Source organism: Protopterus annectens, chromosome 12.part0 (assembly GCF_019279795.1).
Source record: "Protopterus annectens isolate FY-2018-M chromosome 12.part0, PAN1.0, whole genome shotgun sequence".
NCBI classification, from domain to species: Eukaryota; Metazoa; Chordata; order Ceratodontiformes; family Protopteridae; genus Protopterus; species Protopterus annectens.
The window spans coordinates 549,419,989-549,438,669 of NC_056746.1; positions in this window are offsets into that span (position 1 = coordinate 549,419,989).

Genomic DNA, 18,681 nt, shown 5'->3' on the forward strand with positions numbered 1-18,681 from the left:
AATGATGCTTGCGCTGCAATTTGTACTTCTAGACAGACATTTGGTGTTATTTATATTGTTAATTATGACTAAGCATAATTACCTATTTATGTAAACATTTCTGTAAACATGTACACAGAAAGGAATGCCTTGCTGTTATGTGAAAGGTTATTTCAGACCGAGTGAATGTGATCTTACACTACATGTAAGTAGCAACTTTTTCATAAAAAAGAAAATTTATTTGTGAAACTAGGGAATAATGTAATTCTGGGTTTCTCTACATTATAACATATTGCAGTATTTGTGTAATGACTGTGGGTGAATTTAATAAAGCCTACATGGACTTATTTGCCACATAGACCGAGTGAATGTGATCTTACACTACATGTAAGTAGCAACTTTTTCAAAAAAAGAAAATTTATTTGTGAAACTAGGGAATAATGTAATTCTGGGTTTCTCTACATTATAACATATTGCAGTATTTGTGTAAAGACTGTGGGTGAATTTAATAAAGCCTACATGGACTTATTTGCCATATAGGCATAGTGGTATGGTGCTTACATAGAAGTAAGCAGATGTACAATCCTGTAAATGGAGCTGAGTGGATTGTATGAGTGTGTGAACCCAGAATATATCTGTGGCATTCAAATCACCTCATAAGCAGGTGAAATGCATGCAAATGAGACTGGTAGAGCAATCCAGTAAGCAGATAGGCAGTTGTGCAGCCCCCGTGTTGGTGTCTATAATGTTGTTGTTATGTCTTTCGGCTTTTCTCGGTTAGGGGTCGCCACAGCAGATCTCCGGTCTGCTAATGATTGGCAGTAGATTTTTACATGCTGAGTTGCCAGCTCTGATGCACAACCTTCAATGAAGGTATGCCCATTCACACATGTCTCCACACAGAAGACGCTCTAGCTGAGAATCGAACAGGACAACGTCTTACTGTGAGGCGACAGTGCTACCACAGCACCACCACTGCAGTACACAGACAAATTCCATGTACAGGATAAAAAATGACACCAGGGGCTGTAAAAGTGTACTGCCAGTGACAGAAAAAGCATAGGGGTCACAGATAATTGCAAACTAATCACTGTGTGTCCAAAACCATATGGAAAATAATGGAAAATAATTTTGTTTTTAATACCCTGGGTATGTTTACGCAGGGCGCCTCAGTGTGCAAACATGCCGTTCTGAAAAAAAATATATAACAATATTGTAAAAAACAGAATTTGTATGGAGTATGTACAATGTTAGACTGCTGTGGTTGCTAACAAGGCAGGGCCTGAAACTGTGTAGTTTCCAGGTACTGTGCACAGATCTGTATGCAGATGAGCTGGGGTTACTGAATAGCACAAATAGGTATCTGTGTCTACAGATCGCATCAGTGTAGGCAGAGAACCATGTTGATGTCCATTGAAGATGAAGCTGACATCAAAAGGGGGTGTGTCCACAAATTTTTAAACTTATTGGCGCTCAGCAGCACATGTTTGCACAGTGCACCACTGAGCTGTGCAGGGGGGCATGTACACTGACTGCTAAGCTGTGTTAACCTCTGAGGCACATGTTTTACCATACTTGCATGTGTTTGTGCAGAGCATGCTATGCTAAGCATAGCCTTCCATGGGTGTGTATCTACTGACTGCTAAGCTTTGCTTATCTTTGTGTCATGGGTTTACGCAGAACACCACAGTGCTCAGCAAGGAAGGCTGTCAAAATATGGTTGAAGAAAGCCAATGATATATTAATTACTGATGAGGCCTGTTTCACATAAACTAGAGCCTTTAAACCCCTTAATGATGTACTTGATAGGTGGACTGCATCATAGGTAACCAACTACACAGGCTACACCTATAGCAGAGCACTATAAATGTTGCATACACCCTACAATTTGATTTTTCCCCATACTCTGCACCATTGGAGTACTTACTTGGGAATTTTAACTGAGAGAATGCTAGGGGCTGTTGCAGGTCTGCTACATAATGTGTGTGCTAGATCCTGTGGTCAATCCAGCTGCTGCTAATGCTGACCATAGGTTTAGACTGAGAAGGAAAAGAGTGTTCAGGCTCAAGGTAACCTACTATGAGCTACATGAGCTGGAGACTGTAAAGCACTACAGGGTGGACAGGGACATACTACAACAACTGACTGAGCTCTGCTGACCTCAACTCAGACCCAGAGGCAACAGAGGGGAACCCTCCCCAGTGGAAACAAAGGTAGGTGTAGCCCCTAGGATACTAGCTTCATGTACTTTCCAAAGACTAGCTGGGGACATGATGGGGATCTCACAGGCATCTGCTTTCAGGGTACTTCACCAGTTCCTGGATGCTATGTTACCATATGCCACTGAACACATTCATTTTCCTCACAACCCTGAGGAGAGTGCCAGCAGTACACAACACTTCTATCATGTAGTACACTACCCTGAGTTACTGGGTGCCATAGATTGCACTCATGTACATTTGGACGCCACCCGTTGGAGGGGGTAGAATCTATGTCAACTGCAAGGAGTACCACTCCATCAACTGCCGGGTCATGTGCAAAGCCCAGGGCATTATCCCAAATGTGTGTGCTGGCAGCCCTGGCAGTTATCACGACTCCCATATCTAACATGCATCATAGCTCTACCAGATGTTTGCTAGAGGGGACATCTCACGTGGCCATTTACTTGCGGATGCTGGCTAGGCCCTGGAACCATGGATGATGACACTCATCAGAAATGCACACACACCCACCAAAGAATGCCATAGTGAGGCACATGCACAAACTAAGAACATCATAGAGCATGTGCTTGGGCTGTTAAAGTCAGGGTTCTGGTGCCTTTATATATCTAGCGGAGCCTTGTAGTACTACCCAGCTACATGTGCACAGATGTTAACAATATGCGTCATTCTACACAATATGATCCTGTGGAAACAGCTGCAGTCAGGATCAGAAAAGGGAAGGGATACACAGCCCCCCACCAGTGCCTAGGTCACACAGGAACACCCACAGAGGGACTCAGAGGAAGGATCCCTGAGGCTGTCCCTGTAGGCAGATGTAGGCATGCCCTATATGCCCTGGCCTTGGCTAAGGGCAACGCATAGTATATGCACTGACAACCTAGGACCTTACTCTGACTCACATGCATATTAGTAAAAATGATGCTAGCCAGACCACAAAACCTGTACCTCAGCATATATTGGCTGTGGACTGCATGCATCAGAGTTAGCCCCTGAACTATAAATATGTCACCTTCTGCATTTGCAAGGTAAGTCAGTCTCCTATACACCACTTGTAAGGGGTATTACAATATGGTAGCATATGTATGGACCTGCCACTTGTATGCAAGGAAATATAGTGGGCTATATAGAGTGTGTTACTGGGCTACTTGCAGAGATCTATAGTAGGCTACTAGACTACTTGTACAGATCTAACAGCCACTTGGGACAACAGGTACTCTGTTCACTAGTATGTTTCCCATAACATCCACTAGGCCACATGGCTGGAAACTCCATGACATTATTCCAGGGAAATGCCAAACACTGGGGTCACAGGACAGTTGCAAAACTGTCTATACCAACAGAGCATAGGCTGGTCATCCCCCACTTCAAACACAGCAGTGTTCCCACAAACTAAGTCTGCAATGATATACCAGCAGACCAGACAATTCCTGTATGTTGTTGGTAATGTGAGGAATGAAAACCCTCTGTCTGGCAGCTGGTGTGGCACACTGGGCCAGGGACAGTAGCATGGGTGATGGTACTGATGGTTCAAACCAGGCAGCCTCCAACATCAAACCTCAATCTGTTACTGCAAGAAAGATGGACAAAGCCAGAGTGAATGGGGGCACAAAAGCCATACCTACAGGCAGATGTTATACATGCTCTGAGTGACCTAGCAAGTGGCTAGTATAACAGCAGGCTGCAACAGGTCATATTTGCTGCAGGAGGAAAAAAACACCACTTAAATATGTCAGTAGTTATAACAAGTCAGTGATCACTTTTGACAGTATAGTACCAGAAAGCTACAAATGTATGAGGAACACCCCAGACGTGGGGTGAAATACTGGGCAGTCTGCAAAAACATGTACAGGGAGATGTATTCAGACTGTCACCCTGTGTGTAGTGTTTTATCATGTGACCCAGTCATATCATAACTCTCAACCTCTTAGAGCAGGATATCTAGCCAAAGCCATGAATAAAATTGGGACCAAGGTCCACAAATAGGGACATGTTTTAAATAGTTGCTCCTACAAACGTAGAATGTCAATAGAATAACAGGTCTTGCATTAGCATTATTCTCCTGATGTGTATGAAGTCTGAAACTCAAATGTCTGTCATTATTTATTGACTTCAATCTTCACTGATTTGCCACTAATGTGCCAGAAAACCACAATGTTATGTGAAATGGACCAAAAATATGACGCATACTTTTGGACAATCAGTGATGCTCTGTACAGTTGTGAGGTATGATTAACATAGTAAGGTTAGCAAACAGCTGGGGAATGCCTTGGAAAATATCAGGGAATGGCAGTACTGTGTTATCAGGTGCAGAAGCCAATGGCCTGCAGCACACATAATCCCATACTGGAGTACAGGTAGCTCTAGCCTGGAGTCACCTTGTAAGTACTGGCAATCACACTGGGCATGCTCCTACACTTAACTAACTTAAGCCCAAGTGTGTTGCCAGGACCGACCAAAGACCTGCTGTGTGGAAATATGTCTGTACATACATGCAGCTATGTATACATATCTGCCTTTCCCTATCCCTCTCATGCTTGATTAGTGTCTCTGTCAGTATGTGGCACACACACACACACACACACACACACACACACACACACACACACACACACACACACACACACACACACACACGCACACACACACACACACACACACACGCACACACACACACACACACACACACACACACACATATATATATATATATATATATATATATATATATATGGTTCCCCTTCACAATCCTGAATTACTGAATGCTTGAAATTCAGTAACTCGAGACTGTAAAGTCGAAAATGCAGAAGCGCAAATCTGCATAAGCGCAAATTCAAATATCTCGAATTTGCACTCTTATTCATATCAGCTATGGGATGGGAAGTGTGTTAGTTGGGATGTTTTACGGAAGTGAAGGTAAGTGAGTGTATGTGTGTGTTTTGCAAGTTATGTGTGTGTAGGTTAGGGTAGGGAGGTGGGAGTATGAGTGTGGGATGTGTCTATGTATGTGTGATGTGTTTCTGTGTGTGTGAGGCAGTTAAAAATGTCTGTGTTTTTTTTTTTTTGTATTAGTGTGATCTCGGAGTTAGAATATATACATAGGGGGGTGTGGGGGTGCAGGGAGCTTGCCCCCCTGCATACATGTAGTGTAGGGCTTGTAGTTTATGTTATGTGGGTTGTATGGTGTGTGTGTTGTGTGGTGTATGTTTTCTGTATGTTCGAGGTTTTTTGTTTTCGTGCTTGTGGGTTTCGGGATTTTTGTTGGTTCGACTTTATTATTTCGAGTTACTGAATTTCGAGCATTCAGTAATTCGATATTATGAAGGGGAACTATATATATATATATATATATATATATATATATATATATATATATATATATATGATAACAACAGGTATATATAGCTATATAAAGTACAATGATACATAGACTCCCCACATATATTGTATCTACATAACACATTTACATAATCTACACACACAACAACATTTAAGGAGACATCCCTGTTATACACATTTATATAGGTATGGGTGGGGATGTATGAATGTCCCCACATACCCCAGAATGCTGGGGTTATCTGCACTTACACATCACAACATTTGTCCAGTTGAACTGGACCAGACCACAACAGTACATAATCCACTCACAATCGCTGTGCCTGTGAACTGTCACCCTGTAGACAGACACAGGTACATATGTGTTGTAATGTACAATGGGTGCAACGCATACCTTGGACAGGCCATAATGTCCCCGGCCCCATGTCCACCTATCAAACTGCAAACAGCCACATATGGCCAGACTGGTAAGTGTACACACATAGCAGGGATATTACCAGGTATCCCACCCCTAGGACACTAGACACAATAACAGTATCAAGCAATATCACACTGCAGGCAACACATGCTAACACAAGGCCACTGCGCGTACTCCACAAGCACTGTGCCTGCATCAACATATACAACAGACATTATCTGTGGCACCTGCAATAAGTACTGTGAGCTGTAGTGTGTAATACTTGATAGGTAGGAGTTCTAATGTCACATCATCCAACTTTGTGTGTGTGTTTGTGTGTATATCAATATTTCCCCTTACTGCAGTATGGACGTGCCCATATGGGCTATATCCATGCAATGGTATGCATTTTATGGCTCTGTAACTGGCTGCTGGCCTCTAAATTTCCACCTCTACAAGGCCTGCTGATGTCATCCACCTTATGACCATTGGCTGACAATGTAATAACTGATACACTCTGTGGTGCAAGTGATAAGTGCTACACTCTATAGTGTATACTACTAGATTGATAAGGGTTCTAATCTGAAATCATCCAACTTGCACCTGTGTGTGTAAGTGTGCATAAATATATCCCCATGCAGCACTTCAGACAAGCCTGTATGGGCTATCTCTATGTAATGATTATGCAAGTTATGCCAAGTGACTAGCTGCTGGCCTCAACATTGGCCTCATTTACAAGGTCTGCAGATGTCATCCACCTTAAGAGTGCTTACTGACAGTGTAATATCAGATCAACAATGTGGCACATGTGATAAGTACTGCAAGCTGTAGTCTGTAACAGTAGATAAGTAGGGGATGTAATCTCACATCATCCAGCTTTTGTGTGTATAAATATATTCCCATGCACCACTTCATACATGCCTGTATGGGCTATCCCTGTGCACTGGTTATACATTTTATGCCCAGTGAGTACCTGCTGGTCTCAACAGTGCCCTCCTTTACAAGGACTGCTGATGTCATCCACCCTAAGAATGCTGGATGACAATATAACATCAGATAAACTGCATGGCACATGTGATAAGTACTGTAAGCTGTAGTATGTAATAGTAGATAGGTAGGGGGTCTATTCTCACATCATCCAAATTCTGTATGTGTGTGTATGCACATATATCCCCTTGTGGCACTGCAGACATGACCGTCTAGTTTATGCAATGGCTATGCATTTTAAGGCCATGTGACTAGCCTCTAAAGTCCCTCCTCTACAAGGCCTGTTAATGTCAACCTCCTTAAGAACACTAGTGAACAATCTAATAGCATATAAGGTCTGTGGTGCATGTGATAAGTATTGCAATCTGTAGTTTGCAACAGTAAATAGGTGGGGTTCTATTCTCACATCATCCAACTTCAGTCTATTCTCACATCATCCAAATTCAGTATGTGTGTGTTTGTGTGAGTATGTACATATATCCCATTGCAACACTACAGACATGCCCATATGGCTTATCTCTGTGCAATGGTTATGCATTTTAAGGCCCTGTGACTAGCTGCTGGCCTCAACATTGACATCCTTTACAAGGCCAGCTGATGCCTTCCACCTTAAAAGTGCTGGCAGATACTCTGATATCAAATGAACTCTGTGGCTCATTTAAGAAATACTATAAATTATAGTGTGTATTAAATGATAGGTAGAAATTCTAATCTCACAACATCTAACTTGTGTATGTATAAATATATCCCCTTGCAGCACTACAGACATAGCCACCCAGCCTATCTGTGTGCATTGGTTATACATTTTTTGGCCCTGTGGCTAGCCTCTGGTCCTAAATTGCCCTCACCTACATAAGCATAATTGATATCTGCCACCATCAAGATTTCTAAATGCAGAATACACAGGTGGGTAGCAGACCTTTTCACAGGGTATGAAAGCATGATGATGCTGACTGTCCCCATTGTACCTGACACACTGTTCTAAACATATGCACCTAGAGATCCATGTATGTATGCTGGCATATCTTGCTGATGTCATGTTTCTGCTGTGCTGCCTTGCCATCCTGTGCCATTGTATTGCCACCATGTGTCCATATTGGAACTGCTCAGACTCCTGGGACACAAACATACATAGGTCCATGACACACCTGTCAGTCTGTGACACTCCTGCCAGTGTATCTTCAGGCAACAAAGATACACAAAGTTTGATGTGTACTCAAGATACATGCCTGCATACAGTACCTTAGTGGCCCACAATTACTGCCATGGCATAACACTACTGCACTACACAAACACATGTAAAGTAATATAGTCACCCTGTGCATCAGACACATTCACAGGTCCCTGCATTAATGGCATGGATGGCAGGGATGTGGCACAGGTATCATCACATGCACAGTGTGTGGTGTGGTGGTGCCAGAGGCCTAGACTGTGCCAAAAAGTTGACAGAATGTGTGTGAATCTGGAAGTGGTATTGGTTAGATGGGCCATGGAGAGGTACTGTGTGTGTCTGTTGGTGATTTGCATGAGACAGTGGTGTTGGAGTGTGTGCATGTACACAATTGAGCCCAGTGCTAGTCCTACACATGTGCATGGTGGACAGCTGTGGACCATGCATGGTACAGTGGACAGTTCACTGTCTATGACTACAAACATAAGAACTGGCTTCACTAGTAATAGCACAGCCACCACCATGCCCAAGGTTAGATGGAGTGCTAGCACCTGAGGGTGACTGGTGTCTGCTGGGCCTGTGTTCCCCTCAGGACTGCCCATACATGTCTATGGCCTGCCACATTGTGGTGTGAACAGCACACGTTCCTCTGTAGCACTGGAGGCACATGGACTCTCAGCAGATGGTGTTGCTGGCCTACGTCCATGTGTATGGCACCCAACTCCATCCGGATGTTCCAGCACAGAGAATGTGCAGTCAAAGACAGACACTGTCTCAGCCCACTGTCTGTCCACTACATCAGTGAAATGTTACAGGGTGCCACCCATGTGGTGCAAACAGTCATGGATGTCAGACTGTGTTGTATCCATAACCCTAAGTATCGATCTGGTGTTGCATTTCAAAAGTACCTGTGCCTCCATGACAGCTCAAAACATGAGGTGAGTGACCAGTTATCTGACACCTGCAACAGGAGGTGGATGGGCAGGAGTCCTCCTTTGAGCACCCCTGTCAATCTGCCTGTGTGGGAGATCGCCAGATTTCTGGCTATGGCCAGTGCTTACACTCACTGACACCATAGTTCTCACTCTGTCTTATACTATGGCAACACTCTCTTACTGTCCAATATCTGTGGCCTCTGGTGACTAGGTATGTGTGGGCATACTGACTGTGTATGGGGACAATGGGGGCAGAAGAGGGATGTCAACCTCTGGGACAGATTCAGCCCCTGACAACACCACTTGTGCCTCACTATGGCCATTATCATCAGAGTCCAATGCAAAACTGACATCAGGTTGCGAGGGGGACAGACTCCAACCCCCCTGTTCACCTGTGAGAAGCAAAACAAAAGCAGTAAATTACTCCCTGCAATATTATGTATGGTAATCCACACAGACACATGCAGAAGAGGAACCACAACTGCATTACATGTCCCACATCTTCTCATCTCTGATCCCATGCACAACACACAAGCTCACAACGAGATATACACACACAGCTCAGACCCTGTATAACATGCATGTCACCTACATCTGCTTAATGTTGCCAGTACAATACACTGTGAGGTATGCAATATGACAGTGTATGTGATAGAACTACACATAAAACCCAGTACAACTATCTTGAGAAAGATATGCCAATTGTAGTAGCACTGCCTCATCTCCCTATTGTGTTTGAATGATCATCTTGGAGTAATTACCTCATGTATAGCAGGCTGCATAATTGCTAATAACTGTAAGTGCAAACATGTTGATGTTTGTGCAAATACACACTTGTCATTCCCTAGGCTATGCACTGTAGTTAACTGCTCCGAAATGGAACATACAACTATTCTACTCTGGCTAAGCACAACAGTTGTGCATAAGGCAAAATGGCAGACCTTAACTTTCATAGGATATATATGATCTGTAAAACAACAGTATCACACTTACCAGGTACAGGACCACGGACTCCAGCCAAACCTGATGGACCCATGGAAAGGTGAGGGAGAGGTATTGTTAGCAACACCAAATGCTGCAGTCTTACAAGATAATATGTGTGTATATCCACACTGCAGTACCTAATGTGATACTGGTTATATTGCTTACATTCTGAGTATGTGTGCACATCTGTGGGTAAAATCCAAACCCCCGCAATGCAGATAGACCTGACACCCATGTACTGGTCTGTAGACCCTGCCACATTGACTGATACAGTATTATACTAGTGAACACAGTAAGCTTACCTGGATGCTCCTTTGATGTGGCTGCTGTGGCACCCACCTCCAGGATGTATGGTGTGATGGATGCCTGGGAGCTGTTGGGTGATCCTAGGTTTTCCAGTTGTTCCTCTGTGGCTGAGAGTGGTTGTTGTGTCTCAGGCCATCCACCAATGGCAGCATGATCCTTGACAACAGTAGCTTCCCTTTGATGTGCAGCATTGACCATATCTCTGGCCCCAATGTCAGACCTGCTTGCAGGTCCTGTCCTGTTGGCCAAGTTGATTATCAGCCCTCACAGGGTCACCCCACTATGCTACCCACTGTTCATGATTGTGGCAATCCCTAGAAAGCAGGATGTGATGGTAGAGTTTGAGGTCATCCAATATAGCATCATTCTCTGCAGATGAAAATGATGGATGTCTTCATCAGTACATCTTTCCTGAAAGACAACAAGAGGGGAACACATTACAGGAGTAGATACATGGATGTCTACTATGTACAGATCCTACACATCCATGATGGCCTGCACTATCCACTGCTTCTTCACATGTTATAACCCACAGTCTGGCAACACACTGCATATGTGGCTGTCATCAAGATAGTAGCAATACTGGGCAATGTCCCTGTGTACCGTGAGAGATTTTGCTGTGTGTCCCTACACCCATCATTACAGTCTACTGTGGTGTGTTCCCTATGGGCACATCCCCATTATGTCATTTGGCAACTGTCGCACAAATAGCAGTGTGCTTATTGCAACAACTATATGGGGACAGTCCAGCAACACCAGTGTGCCACAATGACAGAAAGCAATGCAAACCTACTGTAGTATATTTTCCCTTTAGGCATCATACCTCTCAACTATACTGATGTTTTCATAATGTCAACATGTTTGCCTCATAGATGTGGTCCTTTTTGCACAAACTTGTGGCTGCCTGACAAATGGTTGTCCAATCACTGAAGGTTGCTGTCAGAAAATTAAAACAGAATGTAACTGTCACACATCAGACACCTCAGAAAACATCTATGCAACAGTAATGTCTGTTTGTCTAGCCATATTCTTACTTTGTATGGCCAGTATGTATACTCTGTTAATGAGTTTAAGCCTTTGTTCTCCCGTTAATTATATCTTTGTCCTGATTTCTTACTGTAGGAGGTTGAGCAGTAGCTCTGAACCAGACAGAGATGAATGTCCACAAAAGAGGGACTTAGCCAGAGTATATCAGGGACATTCAGCAACAGTTTTACAGTGTTAGCACTATTTATGTGTGACACTGACAGACTGACAGGAGGTAAATTACAGTATATTGCTTGATGTTACAGGAGTGTACACCCTTACTTAGTGTCACTATTTCTTATGTGTAATCCACTATCTTTACTACAACAGCTGACTGTTGTAGCAGGGATTGACAGGGACAGAGCAGAGATGTGATTCAAAGCAGGGACAGTTGAGAGGCATGCCTGTAGGCATTGGACAGCAGAGTATCACTGACATGTCATTATCATAAATCTAATACAAGCCTATTGTTTTAATCCCTTCTCCCCATACCTCCATCCTCCCATCTGCATCCTGTTTTATGGGGAAATCTAGTACATACCTGGTAGAGTGATGTATTATTTTTGTTTTGAAGCATTCCTTTGCAAATTCTTTGCACATACACTGTCTGTGTGAATAAAATCACATACAGATCTGTTCCCCATAAGCAGTTGCTTGTCTTTTGTAGGTAATGCTCATTAACAGGTAATTGCCTCTGCACCACTCTGTGGCTCAGATTTGCTAATTGCATCCAAAACAGCTGAATTTCACTATCATTTGCCAATGACATGGCAACACAATGAAATATATAAGGCCATCATGTAGGGTTTGGCCCCTTAGTTTTTGAGACGGACATTACTGAGGAGTGGAGACTATAGCATCGCAGAGGGTAAGTACAAATACTGTCCACTGTAGAGATGTATGAAGTATGTCCACAGTTTTGCCTCATATGTTTGGTGACTGTCACATGGCAGTGTGGTTTTCTGGCAGTTCACTGATAAACATTGTGGGTTGAGGTTAGTAAGGGGAGAGAAACATGTGGGTGTCACACTGCATACCCATCAGAATATGCATGCTAATGCAGTAGCTGCTATTCTATCAACTGACTGTCTTTGTAGGGGCAAACTGCCAATACATGTCCCTATCACTGGGCCTTTGCGCTCCGCTTTATATATGTTTGTTTCCTGATCCCTTGTTATAGGGGGTTGGGAGGTATGGTCGGTCTGTAGTAGCTACCTTAACATACAGCTATTTTTGCTCCAGGATGCAGCTGTGAACACCTTGGAAGCCATCAAACTGTACATGTGTCCTATAGCTGCTATAACACATACATACCTGTCAAGCTATCTGCATGGGTCAGTATGGACCAAACAGTAACAAATGCAGGTACACAACTACACAGAACACTTACACATCAAGAGGACCTATATAACTATATAGGTGTACTGTTGTTACAGCAGAGCCAGGGTAAGGGTACCCTTTACAGTCCAATCAAGGCATGTGCTTAAGGTACATCTGTTATGAAACAGTGACAATACCAGAGTAGTAGGTGACATATAGTTAGGCTATATGACTATGTGCAATGTGTCCCTAACTGCAGGCCTTTGACTTGCAAAACTGGGTAGCAGATACTTCAGTAGCAGTAAACTATGGGGATTAAAACTGCATGACTCAGTCATTGCTTGCTGTCTTCACAACACTGTAATAGAAGAGTAACAGACTGTAGTCGTACCCAAGAGTGTGTATGGCAAAATGTACTGTATGCAAGTCATTTAACAGACTGAGCTACTGCATGAGTGTTGGAGCAGGTGTATTTGACATATATATAAGTGCAGACATACAGGCTGTGACACACATCTGCATCCATCAGTATGTGCATGGCTTTCAAATGCAGTTGTTCTGCAGCAGGTTTCCAGAGAACATATGTACTGTGCCATTGATGCCTTAGCAGGCATGTTTATAGATGTTGCACATAAAAGGGAACATGTAACTGCTATCCCAGACCTCATGTACTGCCATTATTACTTATTTGACTGTCTACTTATGTATTTTTGCATCAGAGTCCCAGATATACTCCCATTTTCCCATTAGGTTTAATTTCAGTCTGTCAGTGGAAATCAGTATGTTTTGCTGGAAACACATGTTTTAATTGAGATCTGTATGGCATAGTGGGTTAGTGCAGTAGGCTGTAGTTGACAAGGACCTGGGGGTTCAAAACGTGGTAGGGGTGATTATTTTGTACATGTGCCTAATACTGTAAGAAACACATAGGATCATTAAGGCACATTAAAGCTCATTTAAGTGGATTTGTGGACTGCGTCACTAAGCAGCACTTTGCTTAGCTCTGTGCCAACCCATGCTAAAAAAATAAAAAGAAAAGAAAAGGGGATGATAGGACAATGGTAAAATGGGGACAAGCAGAGTAAAAAACATAGCGAAAGGCAGGTAGGGTTGTGCAGGATGGGTGTAAGAAAGAACCATAGCTTTCCATTTCTTGTACAGCAACAGCTGAGCATTTTGACAGATTTTGTCAATGAATTTGGACTCTCAATCCCCAGAGAGAGGGGTAAGGACAACATAAATGTGTTGTCAAGTGAATTGACAAAATTAGTTGTGTCCACTGGACACATGTGCAAAATGGAGAGCTATGTATGGGGTAATACTTTTTTGTGGGACAGGTACTCAGTTTTATTTATTTATTTATTTATTTTTATAAGGAGAGAGTGGAATGTTATGGAAGGGATATAGGTACATGTGGGGAGGTAAGTTGGGTAGGAGACAATGCAATTGCAGGCAGACAAGACAGATAAGACAGCAGACAGAGGTGGTGTGTGACACATGAGGGAGGTAAACACCTTGGATTGGAAGGCTATTGTGGAATCTGAGATGCATGTGCCTTCAAATGGCAGCAGCTTGACTGAGGTCTCCAACTATGGGCAGTCGACAGTGCTCCTTCATTTCCCCAAAGGTGGCCGTGCTGGAGGCTGTGTGCTAGGGCATTCCACCCCACCAGGTTGTCCAGTCTGCCCACAATCTGGCACAGCCGACGTTCATAGCTCCTATGAACAATCCAGTGCATCATGGTCAGTATTTGATCTTGGGTCACTATCGCCCCCTCTGCCACTGTTGCCAGGGGGAGGGCCCCATCTCCTCAGATGGTTCCACCCGAAGATGGTGCAGTACCAGAGGAGGGGGCACCACCGACCTGGATCCCTGATGTGCTAGGACCCAGTGCCACAGCCAGGTGAGGTAGGGTAGGCAGATCACAAGGAACTGGCCCACCCTGACATGCTGTGGTGATGGAGATATAGCAATAAGTATAGGTTAGTTATGAACAAAACCATTGTTAGTAATAACAGCATAGCAGAACATTGGAAATAAACCCATTGCATTTCAATGCATATGATGTGAAACACAACAATAAATACCAAAACAGTCAGTATATTAACAGCATGCCAGTAACAGTTACAGCATAAGGCCAACAGATTAGGTAATTCAAGAAGATATGTTAATATGCAACCATTTCAATATATACAATAATAAAACACATGGCCCAAAATACAGTTTAATTTAACAACATATGTTAATAGTAAACCATAAACAATGAATAACGATAGTAAATATATATGAAGATAAGAGGTGGAGAGAAATAGAAATACAGTCCATTAATACCATTATAGGCTATATAGTTGACAACAGTACTGCTATCTACTCTACAGGCCTGTCCTTTCTTTATGTGTAAAGTGTCCTATAGCTGCTATAACACATACATACCTGTCAAGCTATCTGCATGGGTCAGTATGGACCAAACAGTAACAAATGCAGGTACACAACTACACAGAACACTTACACATCAAGAGGACCTATATAACTATATAGGTGTACTGTGGGCTGACAAAGTGATACTTTATTATTTACTTATTCATGTCGATGATAAATCTGTGACAGAGTGATTATGCACTAGTAATTACATTACAAGACAGTGTGACACTTGAGAGATGTATGTGTACAGTACAGTTAGTAAATAACTATCATGCCTTGCATGGCAGGCATGGGGATAGAACCCAATAGGAGTGACTGCAGAGGGTATCTGCATCAAATGTATTAATTGACTGCAGCAAACATTAACAGACACTCCAGACATGCAGCCATACCAAAACTTTACACATTTTATTTCATTTCTTTTATTTCCTTATTATTATTATTATTATTATTATTATTATTATTATACTGATTTTTTTATGCTGTATTTTCACATTCCTGGTAATGATTGCAACAGTCTGTGACATCTAAACACACAATTATTTATTCATAATATGGGCTTCCTCACCCATTTATCTGTCATTCCTCTGGAGAATATCTGTTAACTTTGCATGACTTATTCTGCAATATTTAGTGCTACATAGGACTGGATTTGAACCCTGGTCTGTGTGTGGCAAAATGTATTTCCTACAGAGCATTTAGCAAACGTACCTACTGAGTCACTGCTGATTATTGACTGATATTTTTCTAAAGCTCAGCTGGCACCAAAATATGACCTGGTAATAGTAGTACAGTTTTATACTAGACTGCAGTGACAGTTGAACACACATGCATGAAATTCAAGCATGACGGAGATAATAGGTAACCTATACATTACTACATAGAATGCAGGTGTACACAATATATTGCTAGTGTGTTGAAATATCTGTGAAGTCAACAAACAATATCTGATTATGGGTTATTTGCAGTCTACAATTATTACACTGTTATACCTGATTGCAGCACCATACCTCACAGCTTGAATGCATATAGCTGCCATGCAATGGTGAAAACAAGACAATCCTGATGTACACAATTTACCTTAGTGTTATTGCGCTTGGTTCACATGTTGTTGCAGAACAGCTGTCATAATTTATTTTTTACAACACAGTTCTGAATCTACACTTACTGCACAAAAGACTTTATTAGATTTACCTTCACACAGGTACTGATATTATTTCATGTTTTTATTGCAGAACAATTGTCATAATTGATTTCTTGCTAAACAGCCCTAATTCCACACTTATTGCACAACAGACTTTATTAGAGATACCTTCATGCAGTTACCAGTATAGTTTAAAGTATTTTATTGCACAATAGTTGTCATTATGCAGGTGTTGCAATACAGCTGTAATTCCACAGTTATTGCACTACATACTTTAATACATATGTTTTATTACAGTTAATACTTTACTCTCCCTGCTTATGGCACTACATTTGGCAGTATGCACTTATTGCAGTAGAGGTGTAAGTCCACATTCATTGCAATTCAATATTTACTGTATATTCATAATCACAGTTAATGATTTACTCTTTCTTGCTTATTTGACTACAGATAGCAAAATGCATTTGTACTCACCGCACTCACGGTGCAACCTGGCCAAGCACCTGGCATGCGCCTCAATGTTGTGAGCCCTCTCCTTTGCAGCTGTTGGGAGGGAAGCACACCATTATGCATACCAGTTTATCAGACATTCAGATTAGGCATTGTGAAACAAAGGTAAAACTACTTACAAACTTGTGGGGCATTCCCTGTCTGAACTTCTTGGACCCTGGTGTCCAAGAGATTCCCCGTTCTGTGCTTCAGGTCATCATGGTGGTGACAGACCTGTTCAGCTGTGCAGGGGATACCTGTCACATTAATGAGTTAATGTGGCACCCAGCCCGAGTCCTCCATCTTGCACTCTGAGTCATGGATCCCTCTCTGCAGCAGCCGGTCATCATGGTTTTTCACCAGTAGTCCAACCATGACCCTGGACTCTTGAATGCCTCACCGTTGTGTCTGGAAGCATACACACTCTTCAACACCATCCATAGTCACTACACAGTTAAAACTCCAACAGATTATGCTCTATTCCTGCCTAGTGAGCTTAATATAGCCTGATTTCCTGCCCTTAAATGCCATTGGGCAACATTTAAAAATGCAGCACATCACTTAGCAACGTGCAAACCAGCTCATCTTAGCCAAACAGTGCTTAGCAGTGCTTCATGTTGCACAAACCAGCCAAGCAGTGTATAAACATTAACAGACATTATTTTCTTTTTGCAGTGCTTAGCCAGGTCTTAGCAGGTCTTAGTAGAGCTTAGCTGAGTGCAGCAGGCAATAATTTAAAAATAATTAGCATAATTTGCATTTCGAAAACTTCCATGTATTCAAACCCTGCACCTACTGCACATGAGGCTGTAACTCTGCCCATTTAGTAACGTGGATATGTAGAATTTTGCTATACCTTTATATATACCTCTGAGCTACCTTTAAGCAGTGCTGAGCACCGTGCTGTGCCGTGCAAACCTACTAGCTATGCTTAAAATTGATCTTTAAATAAATAATTAAATATATCTGGTTTCTGCTTTTGGATGTCTGGCAGGTGTTTCGGCACTGCTTAGCACTGCTGTGCTCCATGCCACAGTGTGCAAGTATGCTTTTTAGAGAAATAAAAAAAAATTATATTCCATTGCTACAATACAATTGAACAGTGCAGGGTGTTTGTTACTCATCTGCAGAATCAGTTAGCACCACACTCTCTACACTGATTCAATAACCATGTTCCATGGCTCCCCCTTGGCAATGCACCATGATTAATATGCATGGCGCGCTGCCGAGGGGGAACCATGTATACAGACATGGTAACATTCCTTGTAGGGTTTACACTATGCTACATGGATTTTATTAAATCTAGGGGTGTGACTGCACTTATAGTTACCTGTTTAAAGAATTTGGGATACCCCCAAAAATATTTAAAGAGACATAGGGTCCTTTCATAATTTGTTGGAGGTATGGTGAGTATAATATGGATCAGGTATATGGGTCTATATTAGAATCTCGAATGTTTAAAACTTTAAATCACTAAAGATCAATCTTTAGTGATCGAAGTCTTAAACCATCGAAACCAAAAAAAAAATACTAAATTAAAAAAAAAACTAAATAGTGTGTAGGCAGGGGGGCAAGCCCCCCTGTACCCCCACACCCCCCTACTTAAATATACCAACTCCAAGAATGCACTACATTGAAGTAAATGGAAATCTCCCCCTACGGAGATTTTCCGTTTAAATGTTCGATGTAGTAGGCTTTCGGTATTCATGTGTCGACAATATCATATTCGATATTGTCAGACTTCGAAATTTTAATATAGACCCCAGGTATACATATGGTAGGCATGTAAGGAGGTTTAGAAGTTTTGAAATGGTTACTGGCAGGGAGATACTTAATGCATGCAATTGTTTTTGTATTTTTAATATATCATGAGAAGAGAAGGTAAAAAATTGAGGCTGGCATAGTGGTTAAGGAGCTTTCCTCATAGACAAGAGGTACAGGATTTGATTCTCAGTAAGGAAAATTGG